This window comes from Bos javanicus, chromosome 14 (assembly GCF_032452875.1).
Source record: "Bos javanicus breed banteng chromosome 14, ARS-OSU_banteng_1.0, whole genome shotgun sequence".
Lineage (NCBI taxonomy): Eukaryota > Metazoa > Chordata > Mammalia > Artiodactyla > Bovidae > Bos > Bos javanicus.
Window position 1 is genome coordinate 10235631 of NC_083881.1, and position 25430 is coordinate 10261060.

General features: G+C 46.2%; 1 protein-coding gene across 4 annotated transcripts in view; it reads left to right on the forward strand.

The window, feature by feature from the left end:
* The window catches only part of ASAP1 (ArfGAP with SH3 domain, ankyrin repeat and PH domain 1), a 339237-nt gene that overhangs the window by 132956 nt on the left and 180851 nt on the right, over positions 1–25430 (forward strand). The gene's annotated exons all lie outside the window — the stretch shown is intronic.

Genomic DNA, 25430 nt, shown 5'->3' on the forward strand with positions numbered 1-25430 from the left:
ACTGGTCGAAAGGAGTTGCTTAGGATTTATAGTGACTTGAATTAGTAGAAGTCAACAGATCTCTGAGTGAATTACTTGCTAAATAATACTTACAATAAAAGCTTAAAGGAAAAAGAGAAAGTTAACACACAGGAAGTGATTGCTGCTTGCTGGACTCCCTGCAGTTTCTATACCTAATTCTGAGTCCTCCCAAAGTCCCCATAAGGTTGGTGTTATCATTGCTGTTCCTCAGGTGAGACACCTCAGGCTTAACCAGGCTAACCTTGTTGGAGTTCTCATAGTCCGTCGGTGGCCGAATGGATCTTGGCACCAGGTTTTTCTGACCTCAGAGTCCTGCTTAAAATCATGACAAGTCACAGCTTCCCCTGGCAGTGTTACTGCTGTAGGCATAGGGTCTTGCAGAAACGTCATCTGGGAAGAAATGATGAATAGATGGAGGAGACTCATGTAAGTATGAGGACCTCAAATAGCCAGTAAAATGCTTTGGAATAGCTATGGAGGGGAGCGACTGGATAGAGTTCTTGGCACTTGACCCCCACGTTTCCTCTCTTACGGTGACGTGGGGACCTCTGAAACAGGTCACAGTGAAGTTCGTTTGCACGATGGAGTCTTGATGTCACTCGAGGCTCACTTGCTAATTGTGACTTAAAGCTAGTGTAATTTGTCTGGTCTTTAGTTTCTCACTTATACAGTGGGAATGGTTAATTATTGGGTTCATTATAAGAATGAGTGACTGACTCCGTTGTGAAGTGCCTACAATGTGGTAGGAGTATCACTGGATAAAACAAGGAAAAACAGGCCAACAGTGTGCTCGATGAGCTTACCTCCTCCTCTCTCTCTCTTTTAATGTATTTTATTGAAATACAGTTGATTTGCAACCAGCATACGTGTTTAGTTTTGCTTTAGCCCGTACTTTGAGAATCTCAGGCCTACAGCAACCCCAGGAGCCAGATGTGCTGTAAAACCAGTAAGAGACGTTAGTGCCTCTGGTCATCCTGCCAGTGAGTGAGCTGAAGCCGGGATTCTGACCCGCAGCTTCTAACTCAGTCGGAGTCTGACTCTGGCACCAGCGTGTTAGGTATCTTTGGGATCTTCCTTCTGCATTATGTATGGCTTCTTCTATTTTTAACCCAAATACTCTTCCTTTGTTTCCTTGTGACTTAAGTTTCTTGTCACCTTTTCACTTCAATTCAGTGGAAGTCTTCTAAGTGCATACTTGGTTTCTCAGTGGACTTCTCTGGTGGGTCAGATGGTAGAGAATCTGCCTGGGATACAGGAGACCCAGGCTGCATCCCTGGATGAAGATCCCCTGGAGAAGGGAATGGCTACCCACTCCAGTATTCTTGCCTGGAGAATTCCATGGACACTTTTATTAGTTTTTTTTTTTTTTTTCTTTTTGGCTTCCCTGGTAGCTCAGACAGTAAAGAATCTGCCTACAATGCAGGAGACCTGGGTTCAATCCCTGGGTCAGGAAGATTCCAGGGAGAAGGGAATGGCAACCCACTCTAGTATTCTTGCCTGGAGAATCCCATAGACAGAGGAGCCTGGTGGTTTACAGTGCATGAAGTCATGAAGAGTTGGACACGACTGAGCAACTTAACACTTTCACTTCACTCAGCGTTGTAGAAGCAACAAAGGTGAAGTCGCCGTGGCCTCCGGCCTCCGAGAAGTTTCTATGCAGTTGTGTCTGGCCCTTTCTTTCTTCCTGGTTTTCTCCCCTTTGATGTGGTTGCCCCAGAAGATAAAGGCGCAGTGATGGTGTCCTCCAGTGACTCAGCGCTTCCTAGTCCCGGGACCCAAGCCCTGTCTTCTCCCGAGAACCATCGCTGAATAAAGAGATGAGGCATTAGACCCCCGCCCCCACCTCCCAGGTGGCGTCTGTCTCCGGGCTTGGCTGCCGTCTCCTGGCTTCTTCCTGTGGCCGCGGGTCTGGTCCCTGTGGCAGATGGCAGCGGATCTGGATAAAGAAGTTGGTTGTTCTTTTCAGTGCCCGGTAGAGGCCTGCCCTCCCGATCTGCTCTTCCTGTTTGCGTGAAGAACAGCTGGCAGTGTTGGTCTTAAAGCCAGCGTTTTCGTTTGTTTGGGATTGCTGTCTGTTCATTTTTCAGCATTTCTCTTTCAGCCTGGGAGATGGCCATTCCTAGTGGTACATGTCCTGTGTCTGGGGAAAGTGAGCCCTCTCCTGCCCACCCCCAACACACAGAGACGCATCCCACCCCACCCCCTCTCTAAACTATACATTTCTAGCAGCCCTCGTTGTTTTCCATCATTTAGAGAATTTTCCTCCAAAATTGAGAGAATTTTCTTAAATAAGGTTGGTATAACTGATTAACGTGAAAAGGTATACGTGGCTTTTCACGTCTTTGGTGCCTGTGTCAGTTTGTGCGTGCATGCGCGTTGTACGTCACCTTAGACCGCCATGGCCGGCTTGTTTCGTGCATGCGCGTTGTACGTCACCTTAGACCGCCATGGCCGGCTTGTTTATATGCCTTTCTTCTCCTTTTGGAATGTCAACTCCTGGAGCTTGGCGAGTAATCAGTCAGTATTTGAATACTTACTGAGAAGCAGACTCTGGGTGTTGGGTAACCTCTGCCTTCATGGATGTCTTCGTGCAACTCTGACCCAGACATCCTACTTGGTAAATTTTATCCTATATGCAGGCTTTGTTTAGAATGGCAAAAACAGAGACTTGTACATGTCAGTTTAGTGAAGCCTGTCAATGGAATGAGCTCCCCAAGGTGGCGCAAGTGGCAAAGAGTCCGCCTGCTAGTGCAGGAGACATGAGAGACGCAGGTTTGATCCCTTGGTTGGGAAGATCCCCTGGAGAAGGAAGTGGCAACCCACTCCAGTATCTCTTGCCTGGAAAATTCCATGGACAAAGGATCCTGGTGAGCTACAGTCCATGGAGTGACGAAGAGTCAGACACAACTGAGCACGCACGCACACACAACAACATCAACAGAATACAATAAACAGCAGTACATATGCATACCTATTGGTATGGGAAAATAGTCATGCTATGTGAAGTGGAAAATAGCAGGTTATAAAACAACACAGGGAGGAGCAATCTTTTCATTTTATCTAAAAAGAAAACTTTGGAAAGATGCACTACAAGTTGCATGTTAGTTATCTCTGGATGCTGGAGTTTAAAGATGATTTTTTCATAATGGACATGTAATATCGATTTAATCAAATAAAGAGGGAAACAGAGCAAGAAAAAACACTTTAAGCTGCTCCTGCCCTGGAGTTGCGGGGCAGGAGGGGTGACTCACATCAATCTCAGTGACCACTCAGTATAGCAAATGCTTTTTCCTTCATCCAGCAACTCTCTATCGAGTGCCAACTATGCTCTGGGCACTTTTATAGGAACTCAGGCTATAGCAGTGAACACAATAGAAAGAAGTCCTTGGTTTCTTAGAGAATCAATTCTAAAACACAGTTCATCATTCATTTCTATTTAATAATGGAAATGTGTATACAGTGCTACTTAGATAACAGGGAAGGAGCAGCAAGGTATGTGGCTTAAAGTCACACTGGAATTGCCATGGTTGTGCAGAACACAGTATTTTGTTTGTGGGTGGAATAAAGGAAGGCGCCATGCTTGGTATACGTATTGAAAGACTGGGATCTTCTCCAAGAGCCGGCATTGGTACATGTCACTCCGTAGTTATTATAGGAGGTGGAGTAAGGTAGCTTCGTTAATTACTCGAGCCACTTACCATTAGGAGGGTCTGGGTAAGATGTAAATGGTTCTTTCTTGTCATGTCCTGTGTTTATGCTGGTTCTCTCATCTGGTCCCCTCATCTGAACTAATGGGCTTTTTGGCATCATCTCCTCAGATGCATCACAGGGAATGAATTTCTCCACTTAGAAGCCCCGTTATAGATTTGTCAGACAGGGTTTTGATTTAGCGATAGCACGACGTGCTTTCCAGACATAGGAGGCAAGGAGGGAGGGCCCCTGCCAGACCTTAAGTGCAGGCGGCCCCCTTCTTAGAGGTGGAACATCACTTTCTGAGAGATGCTCTCCTGCTGAAACCTGGACCAGATGGGGCATAAAGGACTGGACGTTGTCTCCTCGTCCCTTTCGTGGCCAAAGGAGCTGATCCAGTGGTGGCCTTTGATTTTAGGAAACCAGTTGTTGAGAAAGGGGATAGTAAAACAGGAAAAGACGTTTTCTTTTTAGGAATTAAGAGACTTTCTGATAGAATAGTCGAGTTTGAATTCCTTCTACTTGATTATCTGTTCCAGAAATTGAGAACTTGCCATGTGAATCTGGGAAATACTATGACTGTGGTTCTCATGTAATAGTGCTGGGAACTATTAAACATCCCAGGCCACACCCTGGACCAGTTAAATCCGAACCTCCAGGGGAAGGTGCTAGGTGGCAGGAGTTTAAAGCTCCCAGGTGATGCTAAGGTGCTGCTAAAACTGAGCACTTCTGCAGTGTTTTCATATCACCTACTTCTAAAAACTGGACCAAAAGTAATTATGAAGATTAGGGAATAATGTGAAAGTTGTATCCTTTCCTTTAAAAGGAGGAACATACAATGGGATGAATTTACTTAGATGTCCTAAGTTGGCTTGATTTTCAGTTCCCACAATTAATTAAGGCCAAAGCCACATCTGTTGTTTGCCTATTTGCAGGATCTGATCACAGATTTTTCTGGGAATCTGTAGCCCTTCTGTATTGACATGCGTGTGTGTGTGTGTGATGTGCATGTGTGTGTGTGTGTGAATTGTTTAGAACTTGTAGCCATTATGTATTGACACGTGGCTGTGTGTGTGTGTGTGTGTGAATTCTCTCTTTATTTTGCCAAGATACTGTATGTGCTTGTCTGTTTTTCATTTTTTGTTTTGGTTACATTGTTTTTCAAGGGACTGCCTGACTCCTCCTTTAATTAACTTCTACCTCCTGCTTATGTGGCCCATTTCCCAATCCACCCTGTCTTTTGGTGGTTTTCTGTTCCACCAACAAAGATTTGTATGAAAGCTCTTTCTCCTGTTTATTTCTTTGAAGTGCATCATTTCTGGTCTTGAAATGTAATGTTTCTAAATGTGTTTTTAAAATAGGAGCTTGTTTTCCTTTGAACTCCGTCGTTGCTGCTGCAATTGTTCCTGCCCATCTGAGCTTCTTCAGCTCAGCTCTGGGAAGTTCCCCCAGTTTCCAGCTTCTTGATTACTATCTCTTTAAAACCTGAGTCATTTTGCATTTGCCCTTCGCTCGTGAAGTGCCACATTCAGTCTGCCTTTCTATCTTGTCACAATTTCTGAGGAGTGCCCGCAGTGTCTGTTTAAATAGTATAGTAGCCAAACCCCATCCATCAGTTGTTTTCTAGCCATGTCCTGTCTGGATCGGCATCTTCTAAAAAGGAGAGGGAGGGGGGCAGTCATGCCAGACAGAGCTGGCGCACAGCAGAGAGGGCAGCAGACACGTTTGCTCCTGCCGTCGGTGACTAGCATGGCTGAGTTTACTCGTGACCCACTCTTACATCCTCAGTCCTCCACGCAGACATGCAGCCCTGAAACAATGTTCTCACTGCCGGCACGTCCGAACGCTGGAAACACAACCGACAGCGTCCCTGGGCTCCGCAGAGTGCAGCCTGGGCACATCTGCCAGAGCGCAGTGCGCGACCGCCGCTGCCCTCACTCACAACCTCCCCTAGCCTCTGGGCAGACGTGCAGAGGCACAGATGTCTCCTCCTGGGCTCCCAGCTGGCCCTACCCCGCTTTCAGGCTCTCCTCTCCATTTAGCCTGCCCTTGTTCTCCACCTTCCACAGCGCACCATTACAAGACCCTTCATTTCACCAGCAGATTTCTGTGTGTTTGTTTCTAAAGTTTGCTGTGTGTGCCAGGCACTCTGCTAGGTGCTGATTGCAAGACAGATGTGGTTTCTGCCCCCTTAACACCGATAGTCTGGTGGGGGCGGGGTGCGAACGAGTAAACAGGAATTCACAGTGAAATGTTGTCAGTGCCGTGATGGGGAGCAGGCAGGTGGTCTGGAGTCCAGAGCAGGACCCACCTGGTCCACAGAGGGTCACGGGAGGTTTTCCAGAGGAGTGACCCCTCAGCTGGGACCTGAAGCGTAGAGGTGGAAGGCAGTGGCTTTTGAGAAATCATGCCCGTTACAGCTGGAGCTTGATGGGAGACAGGGTGGTAATGAGCATGGGAAGCCAGCGGGGCTTGTCCTGAGAGCGGCAGAAAGGCTCTAGGCTGGCAGCAGGGCATTGGCGTGCTCTCTCTGCCTTTTACAGGGACCACTCCTACCAGAGTGTGGGCAGTGGATTGGAGAAGGCAGGGCTAGACAAAGGGCCATCATCACGTCCACTCAGTCGTGTTCAACTCTTTGTGACCCTTTGGACTCTAGTCCTCCAGGCTCCTCCGTCCATGGGATTGTTCAGGCAAGAAATACTGGAATGGGTTGCCATTTCCTCCTCCAGGAGATCTTCCCAACTCAGGGGTCAAACCCCCATCTCTTGCCTCTCCTGCATTGTAGGAAGATCCTTTACTTCCCGCTGAGCCACTGGGGAAAAGAAGATGAAGGGTAACAAGTGTTTATAGACTGCTAGCGGTGACCCAACAAGAGCTGTTGGTGGTCTGACCAGGAACGTGAAATGGGATGGTCAGGGCTGGAGAGACAGAGCCCCAAGCAATATCTAATCCGTGACTTCCTTCTGGGAACAAAAATGATGTCCGGTCCTGAACAGGGGGCTTGTTCTGCCTGCCTGTTACCATGTGATTTCATCAGGGTTCTACATGTCGAAAGATGCTCATAAGCTTCCTACTGATGGAAGCATCTTCATGGATGCAGCCTGTTTACAGATTCCCTGCCCTTCTCTTGGTCTCTCGATCCTTGAGCTAAAGTGTCGGGTTGCCTAGGCAGTAGAGATACTCATCAACCAGGTCTTTGTCACTTATTTAGAATCTCAGAGTCCAAGAATGTTAGAGTGGAATGAATCCTTGAAGTCCAGTGCATCCCACCCTCACCCATCCCACCCCCCTGTTTACCTGTGAATATGTGGCACCCAGAGAAGAAAAATGACTTGCTTAAACTCCCAGATAGAACTGGGACTAAAACCCAGCTGTCTTAGCTCCCAGTCAGGTGATTTGGGGGGCTGACAGCTGTCCCCCCAGTTTAACTGCAGAAATGTGTCTCTTTGACAGTGTTCCTCTCACTCACTCTCAGCTGAGTGGACTGCAGTGTGTGACAGGTGGATAAATCAAGGCTGGTCTTGGGTGTCACCTTCTTTGAAGACCACAAGCTCTTCTGTAAAGAACAATGTGAATGTTATCCTCCAGCCCTGCTTTTCTTTTTCATTTTCACTCTGTGATGTCTTCATTTCTGACAGCAGTGAACTTAGATCTTGGGTTCCCCTTTCTGAAGCCACTTGATGAGCAGCAAAGAGTGGCAGGCCCCTGGGCTTCTCTTGGGCTTTGTTGTGCTGAGAGGTGGTCCCACTGCGTTTCTGTCACACATAGCCCAGGTTTGGGAGTCAGACTGGCTAGAATCCCACCTCTGCCACTTGTCCGCTAGGCAGCTTTTTCTTGGGTGAAATAGGGACAGTGATATTTAATTAATTGGGCTTCCCCGATGGTACTAGTGGTAAAGAGTGCAGGAGACACTGGAGTCATGGGGTTCGATCCCTGGGTCAGGAAGATCCCCTGGAGAAGGGCATGGCAACCCACTCCGGTATTCTTGCCTGGGGAATCCCATGGACAGAGGAGCCTGGCAGGCTGCATTCGAGGGGGTTGCAAAGAGTCGGACTGATCATGCACTAAAGCTAATGAGAACACAGACTCTAAAATACAATAGATGTGAAGAAAGCCAGCACCGTGCCTGCGACATAGATGATGTTCAGTAAGTGGTGACTCTGTTGACACTGGATTATTGCTGTCCTGTCTTCACTGCATTTGCCCAAACTGTAATCCAGCCAGCACACGCCTATTTACCACCAGCTGCCCTCGAGTCATTACCCTGATGGACTCCTGTTTCCACCCTTCCAGAAGGTCGATCTGAGCTCTGTCTTCTCCCTGAGGAGGGTGTCTGTCTCACCCTCCCTGAACCGTGTCACTTAACCTTCAAAGCTGTGTGACTGTGGAGATTAAATAAGACCCCTGGCCTGGGAGGGGGCTCCAGCCTTAGTCACAAGGGCCCGAAGCAGAGGAGCAGATAGAGCATATGTGGGAGCAAGTTGTTGCTGCTTTGGAAGCTAACTCAATGTTTTTTTTTTTTTAAGTATTTGTATGCTCAGAAGAGACACATGACTGATTACAATGAAAGGTTAAAAAGGAAGAAGAAGGAGGACTGGACTTGGTGGTACAGAGCCTTGAATCCTTCCTAGATGCGGGATCCTAGAATGGCAGGTGGTTAATATTCGAGGCCAGGACAAGGAAATGTAGTGCAGGATGTGATCAGCCTAGCTTCTGCTCAGCTAGAGTGACAAAGACTTGGCAGAAGGAAAAAAGAGGAAAGTGAGGGTGGAAATACCAAGTTTAAATAATACAGAGGATTCATGCTAGAATTTCGCCCTGGAGGAAGCGTGAGAATGACACAGTGTTGAGTGAGGTGTTCCCAGAGCTGAGGGTGCCTCTCGGGAACCAAGACACCTGGTTTTTAAGCAGAGGAGCATCCAGGTGCAAAACCTTTTATATCTGGCATCCCTGGGTTGTGAAGATCCTTCTGAGGAGAGAGGAGGGCCCCTGCACCACCGGAACTCCTCTGGGCTGGGGTTGCGAGGTCAGCAGGGGGCCCTGTTGCTCATTCCAGGAGAATCCAGCAGTATCTTTTTAAAAATAATAATTATTATTTATTTGTTTTTGGTTGTGCTGGGTCTCCGTTGCTGTGTGGGCTTTTCCCTAGTTGCAGGGAGTAGGAGCTCGTCTCCAGTTGCGGTGTTCCGGCTTCTCGCTGCGGTGTCTTCTCTTGTTTCAGAGCCCAGGCTCAGTTGTCCTGGTGCACAGGCTTAGTTGCTCCATGGCATGTGCGATCTTCCCAGATCCGGAATCGAACTCGAGTCTCCTGCACTGGCAGGCGGATTCTTCCCCACTGAGCCCCCACCAGGGAAGCCCCCAGCAGGGCCTTTGGTTGGTGGTGTTTGGGGAACTAAGAGGAAGGGCTTTGGGAGGTGAAAGTGGGACAGGAGGGGGAAGAAAGTCTTTTTGTTTTTTTTTTTTTTTGATAGGGCCTAGCTTTTAAACTTCGGAGAAGGCAGTGGCACCCCACTCCAGTACTCTTGCCTGGAAAATCCCATGGATGGAGGAGTCTGGTGGGCTGCAGTCCGTGGGGTCACGAAGAGTCGGACATGACTGAGCGACTTCACTTTCACTTTTCATTTCCATGCATTGGAGAAGGAAATGGCAACCCACTCCAGTGTTCTTGCCTGGAGAATCCCAGGGACGGAGGAGCCTGGTGGGCTGCCATCTATGGGGTCGCACAGAGTTGGATATGATTGAAGCGACTTAGCAGCAGCAGCAGCAGCTCTTAAACTTAATATATTTAACTTTGAAGTGTAGCACAGCTGGGAATTGGTCCAAAATGTTCCTGAAATCTCCATGACACCTAGTTAAGGGCTGATTTAAAATTAAAAAAAAAAATTCTTCTTGGGTCACAGCTTCAGGATATTTTTAGGAACCTTCTGAAACCAGTGGCAGCACAAATGATAGCCCAGCATCACGCACACCTCATGTATGCCTGCCAGTTTACGGTTTGTTAGGAAAGCCTTTCTGCTCCCAGGGATCAGTCACAGTAACTAGTTACTCGGTCGTGTCCGGCTCCTTTGTGACCACATGGACGCCCAGGCTCCTCTGTCCATGGGATTTCCCAGACAAGAATATTAGAATGGGTTGCCGTTTGCTACTCTTGAGGGATAGAACTTGCATCTCCTGCATTGGCAGGTGGATTCTTTACCACTGAGCCACCTGGGAAGCCCTTTGTAGACTTTATCTCACTTTAATTTCTCAGTGACTACAGGGCATATATTGTTATTTTGTTTATTTATTTATTTTAGCTGAGGGAGGTGACGCTAAGGATTTTTGTGTAGCTTGTCCAGGGTCACAAGTCTAGTATGTCCCAAAACATAATCAGACAGAATTCTGTCTGATTTGGGAACCACTGCTTTTTCCACAGTCCTTCTTGGGTAATCATTGTGATACAGTATTTGCAGCAACAACAAAAAAAGTTACCTTCAGGACTTTAAATCCATCTGGGAGAAAATTTAGGACATTTTTAATATTCCCCTGTCTGTTATATGCTACGCCCTGTCCACATGCCTTTAAATTGGATTTGATCATCTTTTTGACTTCCAAATATGTTAGTTTTACAAAGAAGGCATCTCATCATCTTTTTAAAGGCTTCCATTCTCCTCCAAGATAAACCAGAGAGTCACTTGTAATTTGCCTCGGTAATTGGACTGTGACTTTCAATGGCAGCTGGAGTTGGCCTTTTGCTGACTTGAGTCGTGTTCAAGTAATTCTCTGTTCTCATTAGCCAAGTAGGACATGGAACTCTTAACACTGTTCCCCTAGAAGCAGCAAGAAGGCGGCCCTCATACGGGAGAAGAGACGTTGGCTTTGTGGACGTCCACAGTGCCTTTAAATACATTCAGCTCACTTTAAACACACTGTCTCGTGTCTTCCTTTCAACTTTGCAGGAAGCTGCAGTTGCTACCCGCCTGGTGGAGGTGCAGAAAGGGTTAGCAGCACCACCCAGCTGACATGTGGTGTGGGCTTGGGATGCAAACCCAGCTCTGTCCAGCTCTTGCATGTTTCTCTCTGTGTGAGGGATGCCCAGGTGGGTCAAGGAAATGACAGAGGCCCCAGGAGGAACGGCGCTGCCTTTCTGGGCACTAGTTCCAGGTCACAGAACTCTTGCAGTGGGCAGTAGGCTGTTGGGTTTTGGTCGTTGGATGGAGATATTCTCTGTAATTGGGGGCTTCCCAGGTGGTGCTTGTGGTTAAAGAATCTGCCTGCCAATGCAGGATGCAGGAGACTTAAGACACTCAGGTTCAATCTCTGGGTTGGGAAGATCGCCTGGAGGAGGGCATGGCAACCCACTCCAGTGTTCTTGCCTGGAGAATCCCATGGACAGAGGAGCCTGGTGGGCTCCAGTGCACGGGGTTGCAAAGCGCTGACCCTGAGCATGCACACACACTCTATGGATGAGGGAAGAACAGACGGCCTAGCAGCAGCGTTTCTTTGTGTGCACTGCATCTTGTGCTGTGCTGCTCCTGTGTCCTCACCTGCAGCATGTGGGTGTTCATGCGTGCTTCGTGTGGTTACCATGAGGATCGAGATGTGAGATGGTGACGGGCAGCGTGATCAGAGGGCACCTGGCACTTCCTCGGGGGTTCCAGTCTCAGGGGTGGGTGGGCGAAGCTGTCTCCTGTGCCCTCCTCAGCCCCTGGGCCACTCAAGGCACAGATGTGGTGCGTGTCCACTAAATGCTGGACATTCCCGCTTCACTCACTGCACAGCTCTGTGCCAGGTGAGGGACACTCCCGCTTCACTCACTGCACAGCTCTGTGCCAGGTGAGGGAAGACGTGGGGCATTTATCATCCCGGGGCAGTTTATAGTCTCAGGAGATACGTGCTCCTCTACCAAGAAAAAAAATCAGAGAAAGTGACCCAGTGGTGAGTGGTGGTCAGGTGGTGACCATTGCGGAGCGGAGTGCAGAGCTGACTTGGAAAGCCTCCCAGCTCCGTGGCCTTACCACTACAGGCTCTGCTGTCAGAATTGGACCTCGTGCTGCTGCAGAATCTGACGTCTTGTCACCACTCTGTGACTGGAGGGTGATTTACTGTGTCATGAGGCTGTTTGGTTTCAGGAAGTGATGGTTTACTGGAGCGTAGGAATTGGTACTTTGGCCACCTGACGCCAAGAGCCAACTCACTGGAAAAGAGCCTGACCCTGGGAAAGATTGAAGGCAACGGGAGAAAGGGAGACAGAGGATGAGATGGTTGGGTGGCATCACCGACTCAATGGACATGACTTTGAGCCACTCCAGGAGGTTATGAAGGACAGGGAAGCCTGGCATGCTGCAGCCCAGCACGGTCTTGCAGAGAGTCAGATGCAACTTAGCAACTGAACGACAACAGGAATGGGTGTTCACGGTTGGGAAAGAGCTAGCAATTAAAGAGCTACTTCAGCTGGGTGACTGAATCCACTCTTAGCCAGTGGGGCAGCCACACATTGATTTTTAAAGCACCTGGGGGCCAGCAGCGTCAACGTCACCGGGGAGCTTCTTAGAAATGCTGAACCCGAGTCTCCACTCTAGACCTAGTGAATCAGAGTTTGGAGTTTAATAAAATCTCCAGGTGTTTGTGTGCAGTCTGGGGACCAAACTTTGGGAAAGACGGAGCAATTCTATAGACCGCAAGCCTAGGAACGAGAGTGTTGTTCGTTGAATGACCCAGGGGTTGAACCTGGGTCTCCTGAATTGCAAATAGCTTCTTTACCACCTGAGCCAGCCACAGGACTGCCAGTCAGGGCCACCTTTCTCACTTTTTAGTACTTGCCAAGTATTTTAAGCAACAGAATTCCAGACTGAGCTGCATAAATATGGATTACTGATGAAAACAATAGTATCTAGCATTAAAAACCCATTTATATCCATCCTCTTCTCTGATCACATAGCCTTCTTGTGAGATAGTCAGATCTCTGCTTTGTAGATAATAAAACCAAAAGCACAGAGAGGTTATGTGACATACCCAGAGTCACACAGTAAAATCAGTAGCAGTATTTGAACTGTGGTCTTAAAACAACCGGTTCAGACCTTGCTTTTTTTTAAAATCATATAATGTTTTAATAGTGAGATACAAGAAATCCTCCATCAGGGCCATGGCTTTGTGTAAGTGCACTTACGCAGAAGGAATGTGAAAAAGTTCTAAGTGGGAAACAATCTGGGCCAGGGACGGAATTCTGTAGGAATCGACTTCTAGAAAGTTTCGTGACTATCCTGGCTTAGAGCCGGGAACAGTAAGACACTTTCCCTCTCCCCTTGGCTTACCATTCACCTCCAACTCTTCAGTGAAGCCCAGCTCAGGGGGGTCTTGCTCTGTAGAACCTTCCCTCCGGGGAGGGATGGATTGCTGGTTCCTCCATTAGCGTTCTGGGCTTCCCTCATAGTTCAGTTGGTAAAGAATCTGCCTGCAATGCGGGTAAACCTGGGTTCAATCCCTGGGTTGGGAAGATCCCCTGGAGAAGGAAATGGCCACCCACTCCACTATTCTTGCCTGGAGAATCCCATGGATGGAGGAGCCTGGCAGAGTACAGTCCATGGGTTTACATGAATTGGACATGACTTAGCAGCTAAACCACCACCACCATTCATGTTTCATTTGTGCTTCTGTTACAAAAAGGATCACTGCATCTTAACTACTTGTCGTATTACCCATCTACCCAGATAGCCTGTATAAGCTCCTTAGGAACCAAGAGAGTCCCAATTCACCATTATAGCCCCAGAACCTGGTTTATTTTGGCCCTCCATGCATCCGTGGTGGCTCAGGTGGTAAAGAAGCTATTTGCAATTCAGGAGACCCAGGTTCAACCCCTGGGTCAAGAAAATCCCCTGAAGGAGGGCATGGCTGTCCACTCTAGTATTCTTACCTAGGAAATCCTGTGATCCTGGAAGCCTGGCAGGCCATAATCCACAGAGTTGCAAAGAGGCAGACACGGCTGAGCAACTAACATTATAGTTTTCACATGTTGAATGTATGAATGCGTGCATGCATGATCTAGATGCGGTTTTCACCCACCCCACCCCACCCCCATTTTCTGCTTTTTAAGGATTTTTAAGAGCATCTGGCATGTTGGGGGCAGGAAGTGTATGGGTGGGAGATAAAACTCAAATTTTTAGTTTGGCTTCTCTTCAGCGGCTTTTGGGAAAGCATTTTAAGGAAGAGAGGGGGATTCACTTGGGCTTGAGGGTGATCTGGTCCATTACAGTGAATAAACAGGCATGGACTTGAGCTGCACTTACGTGAAATGCTTGCACATTGTCTTCTCAGGGTCCTCTTGTAAGCAGTGGAATGTAACAAGTGATTCTGGGAAGTTCAGGATTTACCAGGCTTTTCCACCGTTTGGGGGACTCTGACTATAGTGCCTTGGGATCTAATGAATTAACTCATGTCTGAAGATACAAGTCGGGGTGAATTTTACCTCCTAATAACTAAATGGCGGGAGGAGGCTCTGACTGCTTTTTCAGAGTGTATGCAACATACTCATTTGTTCACGCCACTGATTCACAGCATTTATTTATTTATTCCTTCACTGTCTATGTCTCATTTGTCAGCCTTACCTCCCCTTTCTCCCCTCTTTCTGCTCCCTCCTCCCCTCATCTCTGTAATCTCTGGGAGCCTGAGGGCAACTGGAAGCTAATCAGCATTTTTGCCCTGTGGGCATTACCATCTCACATCTTCCATTTTTCTTTCTCGAGGACATCGAGGGGAAGTGGCAGAAGGTGACTGTCTGCAGCCCTTTTCTCTTAATGAGGATAGTCAGCCCCTCAGTGGGGATGGGCGCAGGCACGAGGGAGCCAACGAACCAGAAACTGTTGGCTGAGGTCTTAGGAAATTATTTTTTCTGAAATTCATCCACTTGGAATATATACACTAGCAATTGTCTATTTCTGCCTCCAGAATTTGTCTTTGAGTGTCAATCCTGGTTTCATCTCTTGAGTTTTTTCAATAGGAGAATTTGATATTCACATTCTAAGAGCACTCTGTAATGTTTCCACTTACATACCAGTCTGCCTCGTTTTTTTGGCTGGAAGGGTATGTGAATATATCCAAGAACCCGAGGTTCATTTTTAGTTGCGGCAGAAGCCAGCCCCATGGGAAAAGTCAGGATAACTGGATTCCTGAAATGGTAGCTTGGCAACTCTTCTTTTCTCTTCCTCAGCCTGCAAAGCGTTCACTGGTTTTAGAAGATAAGTGGCTCCTACTTGTGAAGGTCTTCTGTAGAAGGATGCCTTGAATGTGTCAGGAGCCCTTGTAGTCTTCCCTTTACCCCAGGCCAGATGTCACCAGCCTAGAAGCGCATCACAGCAAAGGAAGAATAGTGTATTTCATGTGTGTGCGCGCACCCGCTTTATCATATCCAGCTCTTTAGCGGCCCCATGGACTATAGACTACGAGGTTCCTCTGTCGGTGGGATTTTCCAGGCAGGAATACTGGAGAGGGTTGCCATTTCTGCCTTTGGGGGATCTTCCCGACCTAGGGATCAAACCCATGTCTCTTGTGTCTCCTGTATTGGCAGGCGGATTCTTTACCACTGAGCCACCTGGGAAGCTCTGTGTATTTGATTCCACTAAAATTGATCATGTCTTCCTGGTACAAGGAAAGGAAGAAGTAACGTCCTGTGTGTGCATATGAAAGTTTTGTGGTTCAAAGCATCTGCAAGGAAATTGTCCCAAGGCACAGACCAGCAAGGGGTTTGGGATTGAAAAGTCTTGTAGCCTGGGAGAAAGGACCACCATTGGAATGAGGAATGTCTGGAAAGAGTTAGGGGGTTCTTTATGAAATCAGGCACACACCCTGTAGAGGATGAGGCTATACAAGGGCCTCCCCTAGCCCAGACTCAGGCAAACTCCTGTTTCCAGCAAGGCTTCCGCAGCTGTCCCATGAAATCCTAAAAAACCTGGGTTGAAAGGGCAACCTGGGATCTCTAGATGAAGGTGGTTAATGCATATCTGTTTGTTTGACGCACAGAGCAGACTTCAGAACGTCAGGGTGCCCAGTTTGTAAGAGCCGGCTGAGCTGGTAAGTATAGGGCTACAGGAGACTGCAGCTGCAGGCAAAGTGTTTCCTGTTAAGCATGGGCAGGGAGGTCAGACCTGGCAGAGGGGCTCTGTGTCCTCTTAAAAACATCCCCTTTTATTTAATTATTTAATATTATTTATTTATTATTTATGTATTATATATTTCATTATTGTTTATTATTATAAAATAATAAAATAATAAATGAGGGGTGCTTTTCTACAGCAGCTGTTGCAAAAGAAGGGCATTATTTCTGAGGAGTCAGTTCTGGGGAACCAAGGTAAGGAATGGTGCTCTTGAGGTCAGATACTACAACCAGAAAGATTAAAAATAGATGAAAAGTCCCAGTTTAATCAGAAAAAAAGCCACTGATAAAATGTCTCAAACAGTTTCCAGCTTGGTTGAGGAGGTAAATTTACTATATTTGCAGTAATTAGCAGGAGAGCCGTTTAGCGTCAATGGAGCCATCTGGATGGTGAGATTTGCCCACAGATCTGGGCTTCCAGTCTCTGGTCCTCAGAGTTTATATCTCCATCAAACTGTTTCCCCTGGGGTGGGAGAATTAGCCCAGCGAGCCCTCCCCGCCAAATCATTTGGCCTCCCTTCTCAAAGACAGATATGCAGACGGATGGGTGGACGGATAGATTAGATAAGATTCATCAAAGGGTATGCCCGAATGAGTGGGTTTATGTCACCCTCTCCACTGGCACTCATTCTGTCTGTTCAAGCTCCTGCTCATTGGAAGTGCCCTCACCAGCCCCATATTGTCGATTATTCCCCAGCATCCTTCAACTGGTCGTTCCATCCCTCTATACTTTCATCCACCAGCCAGTATTTCCCTGCCAAGCACTAGGCCTCAGGCAAGAAATAGACAAGGAAAGATCTATGGGTCAGTCCCTGACCTCTGAGTGCCTATGCAATCGAGCTTTGTTCAGTTGGAATCAAATAATTCTGCTCATCAGCCTCTGATGTTCCTCAGGCTGCACTCGTCTCTGTTTCTGTCGGGTTCCTTGGGGTCCCCTCACCAGGAACACACTCGCGGCCCTTCTCCGAGCAGCGCCCTTCAGGGGCTCCCTCCAGGCTCACGCTGCACCCTCTCCCCGCCCCACTTCCCACAGCCCTTCCTCCTCTGTCGCCCACGCCTTCAGCTTGAAGGCCCACGCTCTCCTGAGCTGTGTCTTCCCTCTGTCAGTCTCTCATCTTGCTCCTTCGTTGGTGCCAGGGTTAACGTTCCCCAAGGGCACAGACTTTTGCTTCCCTGTTGTTTCATGACAGTGAGGACACAGCCATTAAGGCTGTCTGCTCATTTGTGCATTTGCTTAGATAGCTCTCAGCAGGTTTTCAAGCTCAGGAAGTCTGATGCTGTCAATGCGATCACCTGCTCAGTCCACGTGTAAATAGGAGCCTGAAGGTGCCGGAAGCTGACCTGTGCACATACTTACTGTGTATCAAGCAAGCCTTCTTCATGCTCTGCGGGCTTTGACTGAAGTCTGCACAGCAAGCTTCATTTTCCTGAGGAAGGAAACGCAGCATGCAGCGATAAGTGTCTTGTTCAAGCAGGATTAAAACCTCAGGAATTCTGGCCTCCAGACACCATCAGTACATGAAAGAGTTGCCTGCCGTGACTCCCAGATTTTGTGAACGCTACTTTTTTTTTTTTAATATGAAACAAAAGTGATGGGCTTGGCCTGTGACCAGAAATAGAATCTCACACACACGGTGAGATAGACATCAGAGAAATGAAACCTCAGCCAGCTTTGTTTTTAGTTAATTGAGAATAGCTTTGTCAACCGCTTTGTAGTAACTTTTGATTACTGTCCCATTTTCACTCAACTGTACCTCAGTTTACAGAAAAAAAAGAACAAAACCATTTTCACAAAAGCTCACGGTTAGTGTCCTAGGACAGGTAGGGTGCTGTACCTTGGGTGTCCAGGTTTCAGGAGCTTGCTCTGCCCTTTGATACGTGAGACCTGTGCTTCTCTGAGTTTATTTTTCTCCTCTGGAAAATCAAGATGGTAATTGACCCGGCAGATTTCTCATGAGCATTCAGAGAGGTAACACACGTCGCCTGCCAGGTCCGTGCTTGGCACACAGTAGGTCCTCAGAAATGGTGGCTACAAAGAGCAGAATTTTCAGAATCCTGTCATTAGCAAGCAGTTATCTTCTGATTTCCAGTAGTTATTGAGTTCATTATTACATCTGTGCCTCTAAGGCCTTGACTGCCTGTTTTGTTTTTGTTTATTTCTAATCAATATATGGATCACTGTACGGCTGAAAAACATCATAAAGTTACAGCAGAGACTAAAGGAAGCAAGCCTTCCACTGTGATCCACATAAACATTGCATGTTTTTAAAGAAAGTCTGGCTATTGCCTATGGAACACAAAAACTGCTATCAGCTTTATTCCAACTGTATTTGAATGCCAGAGTGACACTAATCATGGACCCCTTCCCAGAACTTTCAGAAAAACAAAGCCAACCTGTTGTGTCTGTTTAGTTGGCCACGGATGTCAGGGTTGCGATTGGCTGGGTATTTTTGCTGCTACACACACGATGACTGTTTCTGATTCAGCAACTAAAACAAAAATTTTTTTTTAGAAGATGACTCTCGAATAGGCAGATATGATTATAATTACATTTTCCTTCATCTTATTTAGACCACCAGACATGATTCTAATGATAAGATCATTTTGTTTGGGCCAGCGTACATAAAATTCTCTTTATTCATGAAAGTCTGTCCTGGCTAGTGGTGGCACTGAAACAGGATTTTGTTTTGTTTTGTTTTTTAAGACTTAATGGTTCAAAACTGTGAGTATTCTGTCTCCTTGTGTGTGTTTCTGAAAGTTGCATGAGGAGGGTAGGCTATTCAGTGTCGTTAATGGTATGTCCTAGTTTTTATTCTGCTAATCCTTTCCCATCTTGCTTCCTGTCGGAAAGTGAGTATGGATTGCCAAACCCTCCTTTTCTTTTCGATCTCGTGTTCCCTGAAGTAACCCCCTCCAAATCTTATAGTCAAGGATGGCTCAGCTGTTAAGGAACCACTAGGACCATCACTGTTAGAGACTGGTCTGTACTTTGATGGGTCATGAGTAGAGTGTGGGATGGGAGGTTTTCCCATTCCTCTTTCACAGGCATTAGGACCAGTCTTCGTGGGCAGCCCCCTGCACAGGACAGGTGGGTAAAGGGAGGAGAAAGGATTGATCAGTTTCAATACCTTCTAGGAGGTAACATCTTCTGTATCAGGGGAGGGGACACCAGGAACGATGCCTTATCCCTTGCAGAGCGGTCATGCACGGCCAGTGGTTGCTGAGATACATAAACTACATTGCTCCATTATCCCTTCCTCCCTCCCTACTTCCCTCCCAGGACCACAACTTAACTCTCAGTCTTCATGGGGTCGCCATGGTTCATTGTCACTGGTTCCCAGACATAACCAAAGGAAGTCGTTCATCTTGTCTAGAGGTGACGCTTATCTTCATAGATCCTAGCTACACCTTGGCTCGTCCCCTCCAGTTTATTGCTGTTCTTAAAATACATAAGATAACTTTAGCCACCTGCTGCGAAAGGCTGACTCATTGGAAAAGACCCTGATCCTGTGAAAGATTGAAGGCAAAAGGAGAAGGGGATGACAGAGGATGAGATGATTAGACAGCATCACCGACTCAGTGGACTTGAATTTTTAAGCAAACTCCAGGAGATAGTGAATGACAGAAGAGACTGATCTGCTGCAGCCCATAGGGTTGCAAAGAGTCAGACACGATTTAGCGACTGAACAACAACAATAATATAAAATACAGGTCATCTTACCTAACATCTTTCTTGGGCTCCCCATCACCTTTACTGAAAATCTGGCTCCCGTTTCTGTCTTTCTGGCCTTCAGTTGAGCCTCATGCCCGGTGGACTGAATTACTGTATGATCAGTTGAATCCAATATAGATACAGTTTTGGGGGGTCTGGCTATTTTGGGATGCTTATTTGCCCAATTTTCCTTCGTCTACTCTCACTGCTCCAGTGTTTTGAGATCTTGGATTATGATCACTACAGTTCTGAAGGGAAAAAAAAAAAAACATTTTTTTTTAAAGACATTCTTTAGGGCCCCCAAACTCTTAAGAACTCTTAAGAAACACTGCACATACAACTGGCCACTACAGTCCTTTTCTGGGGAGGGATCCTGTCCATGAGACCCTCTGCCTTCCATGTCAGTGAACTGGGAATTAGGGAGGATGTGATGGAGGTGGGTCTAACAGAGCCATCCTGGTCACACTCGATCCTCCACGAGGTTGCTGTCGATACAGCCAGTGAAATAGTCATCCCTCGGGGCTGTCCAGACCAGTGCTCTGCGGTTTCTGGGGACTTCCTACATCATTCGAGTCTCTGATTGCCTAACCTGAAGCTCCTAACACTAATGTGTTCGTGAAAACTTTTGCTTTTTGTCCAAACATGGGTTTCTCCTGAGACGTGACACCATTTTTTTAAGGCCTTTTGTCTTTGTGGGAGTTTAATCACGCTCTTCTGTTGAGGCAGCTACTGACAGTAATTCTGCTTGGCCCACCAGAGTAGGTCTGAATTCCTCGGCCTGGTTTTAAGGGCCTTGCCGTCCGACTGTTCCTCCTGTGCCCGGTCGCCCCCAGGACTGTCTGTCCTTAGCAGGCCAGTGTCCTCAAGCACTGTCCCTACACCTCCTTGCCTTGACGCGGCCTCTCAACTCCTCTCCAGCGTCTGCATCTTTTAAAGTTAATCCCAGGCCCCACGTTCTCCGCACAGAGGTCTCTACGATCCAGCCTGCCTGGGTGTGGTCGTCTTCTCACCGACTGTAGTTACCGCAGAGCTCATGAACTGGTGGCCCTCTTGCCGCGTCCAGCCCACAGATGTTTTGTGTTTCCACCAAATTTGACTTAGTTGCTAACTTTTAAGTGTCGGGAAATTTCACGTAAGTATTGGATTTCTGGCTTGTTTTGAAAAACCAGAGAATCCTATAATACTGAACTCTCTCATATGGGCAAAAGCCAGCTAAAGCTGCTTAATTAGTGGCTGCTTTTTTTTTTTTTTTAATGGCAAATGTTACTGGTTTGCCATAGTCATGCCCTCTCCCTGTAAAACTAACCAAACTTGCTTCTCTTATTAACATTATTACCTTGGCTCTGGTAAGCATTTGTCTTTGTGGTCCTTTGGTTTCTAGCCTGTATCATCGTTACCCCTCTCCTCTTTGTTTCTTCAAATTGTTATTTGTGTGATTTTCATGAGAGTAGGATGCATGGGCTTTTTTCCCACCAAATCTAATTTCCCCAAGAGGGTCCATACTCTGATGGGTAACTCTTCTACCAGATCAGTAATTGGTTTCGATATTTTAGCTTGAATGCCATGGTTGATGTACACAGGGCAGAATATTTTTTTCTTATTTAATCTACCCTACCTGGCTTTTGCAGCATCTCAAATCCTCGATACACTAATGCGATCCTACACAGGTTCCATGCAATACATCTCAGCACCTCTGGGACAAGGCAGAGCAAAGAGCCATGGAGGGTGAGCCCTAGTTAGAGACAAAGAGGGGAAGGGATGTGTCTTTTTTCTAGCCTTTAAGCATTGGTTGTGGCATCAGCTTCCACAGCAAATTCCCTGGTCCAATTTAGATGTATCTCTGTTGGATTTATTGAGCACTTCCTTTTCTGTCTGTGGACTTCTTGAGGTCAGGGAGTGTGCTTACTTATTTTTTCTATTCTTAGCACCTAAAACAAGACAGACAACTAAGGAAATAATTGGTAAAGGGAGCATATGTGAATGTGTTTCATTTTTTCCCAACTTGTTTATAGGTCTTTTTTGCCTCTTTCTGTAAGTTCTCATGTGGTCCCTTTTGGGAGTAGGCTTTTTTCTCTTTGATAACCATTTGTATTACAGAAAATGGAAAGACATTTGAAGTATTTAGCCTTTCAATTTGCCAAATAGGGATCTTATTAAGTGTTCCTATAATTACATTCACAAGTCAGGATTGATAATGGATATCCATGAAGCGTGCCTAAGACACCAGTTTCATTGCACTGGATAGACCTTAAGCAGTTTCCGATGGGATTTTTTAAAGATTTTAATTCCGTTGTTTTTGCAAATAGAGTGAAAATAAGCCTTTTTTTTTTTTTTTCAAAAAGGAAGGATTAATATACAAATACAAATGAGGTGTGTAGTTTTGACTAAGATACCTGAAAATTACGGAGTCACAATACCCTTTTGTTTGTGTTTCTCCTTTTTCCCCTATTTGGTGAATTAAGTAAAGAAATGATTATTTGTCAGATACATTATTGAATCCCTGGAACACCGTAATTGCAGGGTCTCAGATACTTTGACGGCGTGATCAAATCAGATTGGATTGTAGTTAAGCTCTACTGCAAAATGTGGAACACACACATGTGATGCAGAATGAGTTGATGTTTGCCAGGACTGTGTATCTTGATTGCTGGGTTCCCTACATGTCATCATACAGTTGTGTCTCAGAACAGAATAAATCAAGTTGCTTAAAAAAAAAAAACAACTCTATTTTTAAACTTATGCTACATCTTCCAGCCTGAAAAACTAAACCAGTACATTGGTTGTAGATCCATAGTCTCCACCCCGAGATAGAAGCCCCTCTTCTCAGAAGGGTCTGGCATAATTAAGAAATCAAGAACCAGACAAGCCCCCAACCCTGCTGTAAATTTTTTAATTCAGTTAATAAGCATATATTTGTCTTTCTATTGGGGGGGTGGGGGGGCGGGAACCAACCCATAAACAGTAATGGGATTGACCATAAAGAGATTTGTAAAAAGTTAAAGCAGAGAGAAAAGCCATAATTAGTAGAGAAATGTTGTTTCTGTTGACTTGTAGATCCCTAAGACTGGTCGCTTCCTTTTATTGAGTGGTGGGCTTGCTTATGTGACCTCTTGAGGTACATATCATTTCTGGTTTTACAAATGAGATCATTGAGTCCATCAAGATGCATTAACGTAGACAAAATCTTACAGACCCAGACTGTCTGACCCTAAGCCTCTGTTCTCTTCTACTGACCAACACTGCCACCAAAAATGAGGTATTTTCATGTATATATATATATATATATATATACACAGAGACATAGTCTAAACCTTTTTGTTATTTAAAAAAGTAATGTGTTGTTTTATGTTGGGAAGATCCCCTGGGCAAGGAAATGGCAACCCACTCCTGTATTCTTGCCTGGGAAATGCCATAGACAAAGAAGCCTGTTGGGCTACAGTCCATGGGGTCGCAGGAGTCGGACATGACTTAGCAGCTAAACCTCCACCACCATATGTTACTTGGAAAAAGTGATTCTCTAAATGCAAGTATTCATTCGCTCATTCTTAGACACACCAGCGGCTGTTAGAGCACATGTATACTGGGTGACTTTAAATGGAACGATGCTATTAACACCCAGCAGCAGGGGACTGACCAACAAACCTGCATTTCCTCGTTTCTTTTTAAATTTCAGTGGAAATTGAAAAGTCGTTGGATTCTAATGTAGAAAGTTAAATACACTTTTGGTACTCTTCCCAGCTCTGAATAAATAACCCTTCTGAATTTTAAGTAACTGAATCATTTCTGTTATTTTATTCAAGCAGAATCTCTGATGAGTATTTATATACCTCTTCTCTCGCTTTTTTGCTGCCTTTTATTGGCTTGGATAAATATCTCTGGCCCAAAGCTGGATGAGTTTATTAGTGTGACACAATTACATTGCATGGATCATGCTCTGAGAAGAGTTTCAGTCCAGATACTGAAAGTGCTGGCATGATTGATTCCCGTCTATCATGGTTGACTGGATGCCCAAAACTCCTTCCAGGAGCAGTGCTGACTTATGAAGACTTAGTTGTCAAAAGAAGCCAGTACCACTATCTCAGTTAGACTATTTGCACACAATGCCCACAGTTCGGGGCGGGTGGAGTACAATCACAATTGATTATACAGCATACCACTTTCCTAATCTTGTTCTCTGGGCCGGAGGTCAGTTACCAGTTCTGTGCTGGATTCTTCTGACACCCATAGATGAGTACAGAAGGTAGAAAGGGAACACTAAGGAGAATTCGAGAGGGCACGGATGAGATCATTGCTTTTTCCAAGTCTGTCTGTGCTACTCACTGGCCTGATGATTTTTTTTTAAGGCCCCTCAATCCCTTTGACTCTTGGTTTCCTCCTGAGCAAAACAAAGGCAAGAGCATCAGCTCTGTGTCTCTCTCTCTTTTTTTTCTTTTAATGTGGACCATTTTAAAAGCTGTTGAATTTGTTACAATATTGTTTCTGTTTTATGTTGTTTTGGGAGGGGCGAGGAATGTAGGATCTTAGTTCCAGGACCAGGGATTGAACCTGCATGGCTTGCCTTAGGCGGCGAAGTCCTAACCCCTGGACTTCCAGGCAAGTCCCTGTATGTCTTTTCAATGACCAAGGCACACACAAGTACCGTTTTTTAACGGTGGAAAGTTACTGAACTGAGACACAAATTCAGGTTTCTAAATCTGGTACATAGTTGATGTTCACTGATAAGTTATTTCCCATCTCCTCTTCTTCAGCCTTGGATTTTATGTTGGTTATTGGTTCACGGGGGCATTGGATTCCACACAAAGTAGGATCCCTCTTAGGGGAGGAGGCCCCAGACAGCTCAGGGGATCAGCTCCCCACTTCCCACCATACACTCTTTTTTCTCTGCTCTCACTTCTGTTTTTTTCCTTTCTCTCTCTCCTACTTCATATCTTCCTCCATCTGATCTCTCTTACAGAAATGATAGAATATTTTTAGAGTTGAGCACCATCTAGGAGGGCTTCCCTGGTGGTTAAGAGGTTAAAGCATCTGCCTGCAATGCGGGAGACCCAGGTTGGATCCCTGGGTTGGGAAGATCCCCTGGAGAAGGAAATGGCAACCCACTCCAATATTCTTGCCTGGAGAATCCCATGGGGGGAAGAGCCTGGTAGGCTATAGTCCACGGGGTTGCAAAGAGTCAGACACGACTGAGCTACTTCACTTTTCACCATCTAGGAATCATCCGGTCAAATCTATTTGTTTTACAGATGAGGGAGCTAAAATCAAGAGGTCAGTTCCCTGCCCAAGAGCACACAACTGGCAAGCAGCCAGGCTGGAGAAGCCCATAGGTGCAGTTGCAAAAGCAGCTCTGTTTTCACCACACCATGCTGCTTTGAAAATTTGTTCCCATGGAAGGGGCTCCCCAGCCCCCACTTAAAAACATGGTTAAATATTTCCGCAGAAGTGGATTTCTGACACCTGCCGTTAACATTCTGTGCAGTGTCAGCCAGGTTCTCACATCCCCAGTTGTGTCCATGGCTCCGAGAAGTGGCTTGTGGCAGAAGGTGTGGGTAACTTCAAAACCCCTAACACTGGGTGTATGATTCAGACCTTACATGAGAAAAGAATAATTTCCTCTGCCTCCCCCATGTATTTCTGAGCTAAAAATGCAACCACAGAGTTCAGAGGAAGGTGTAGGATTTATGCTCTTCTGTTAACTTTTTCTCTCTCAGTCTCACTGGGGATCAAGTGCTGCAGTTTTGGGGGTTTTGTTTTTACTTGACAAGCAGGTAGACTGAGTCAGAAACCTGTATCTGTTCCACTCCTTAAGAGCTGGGTGACCTTCTAGAACTCCTCTCACTTCAGCTGTCTCATCTGTGAGAAGGGTTTGCAGGTTCCTGTCTT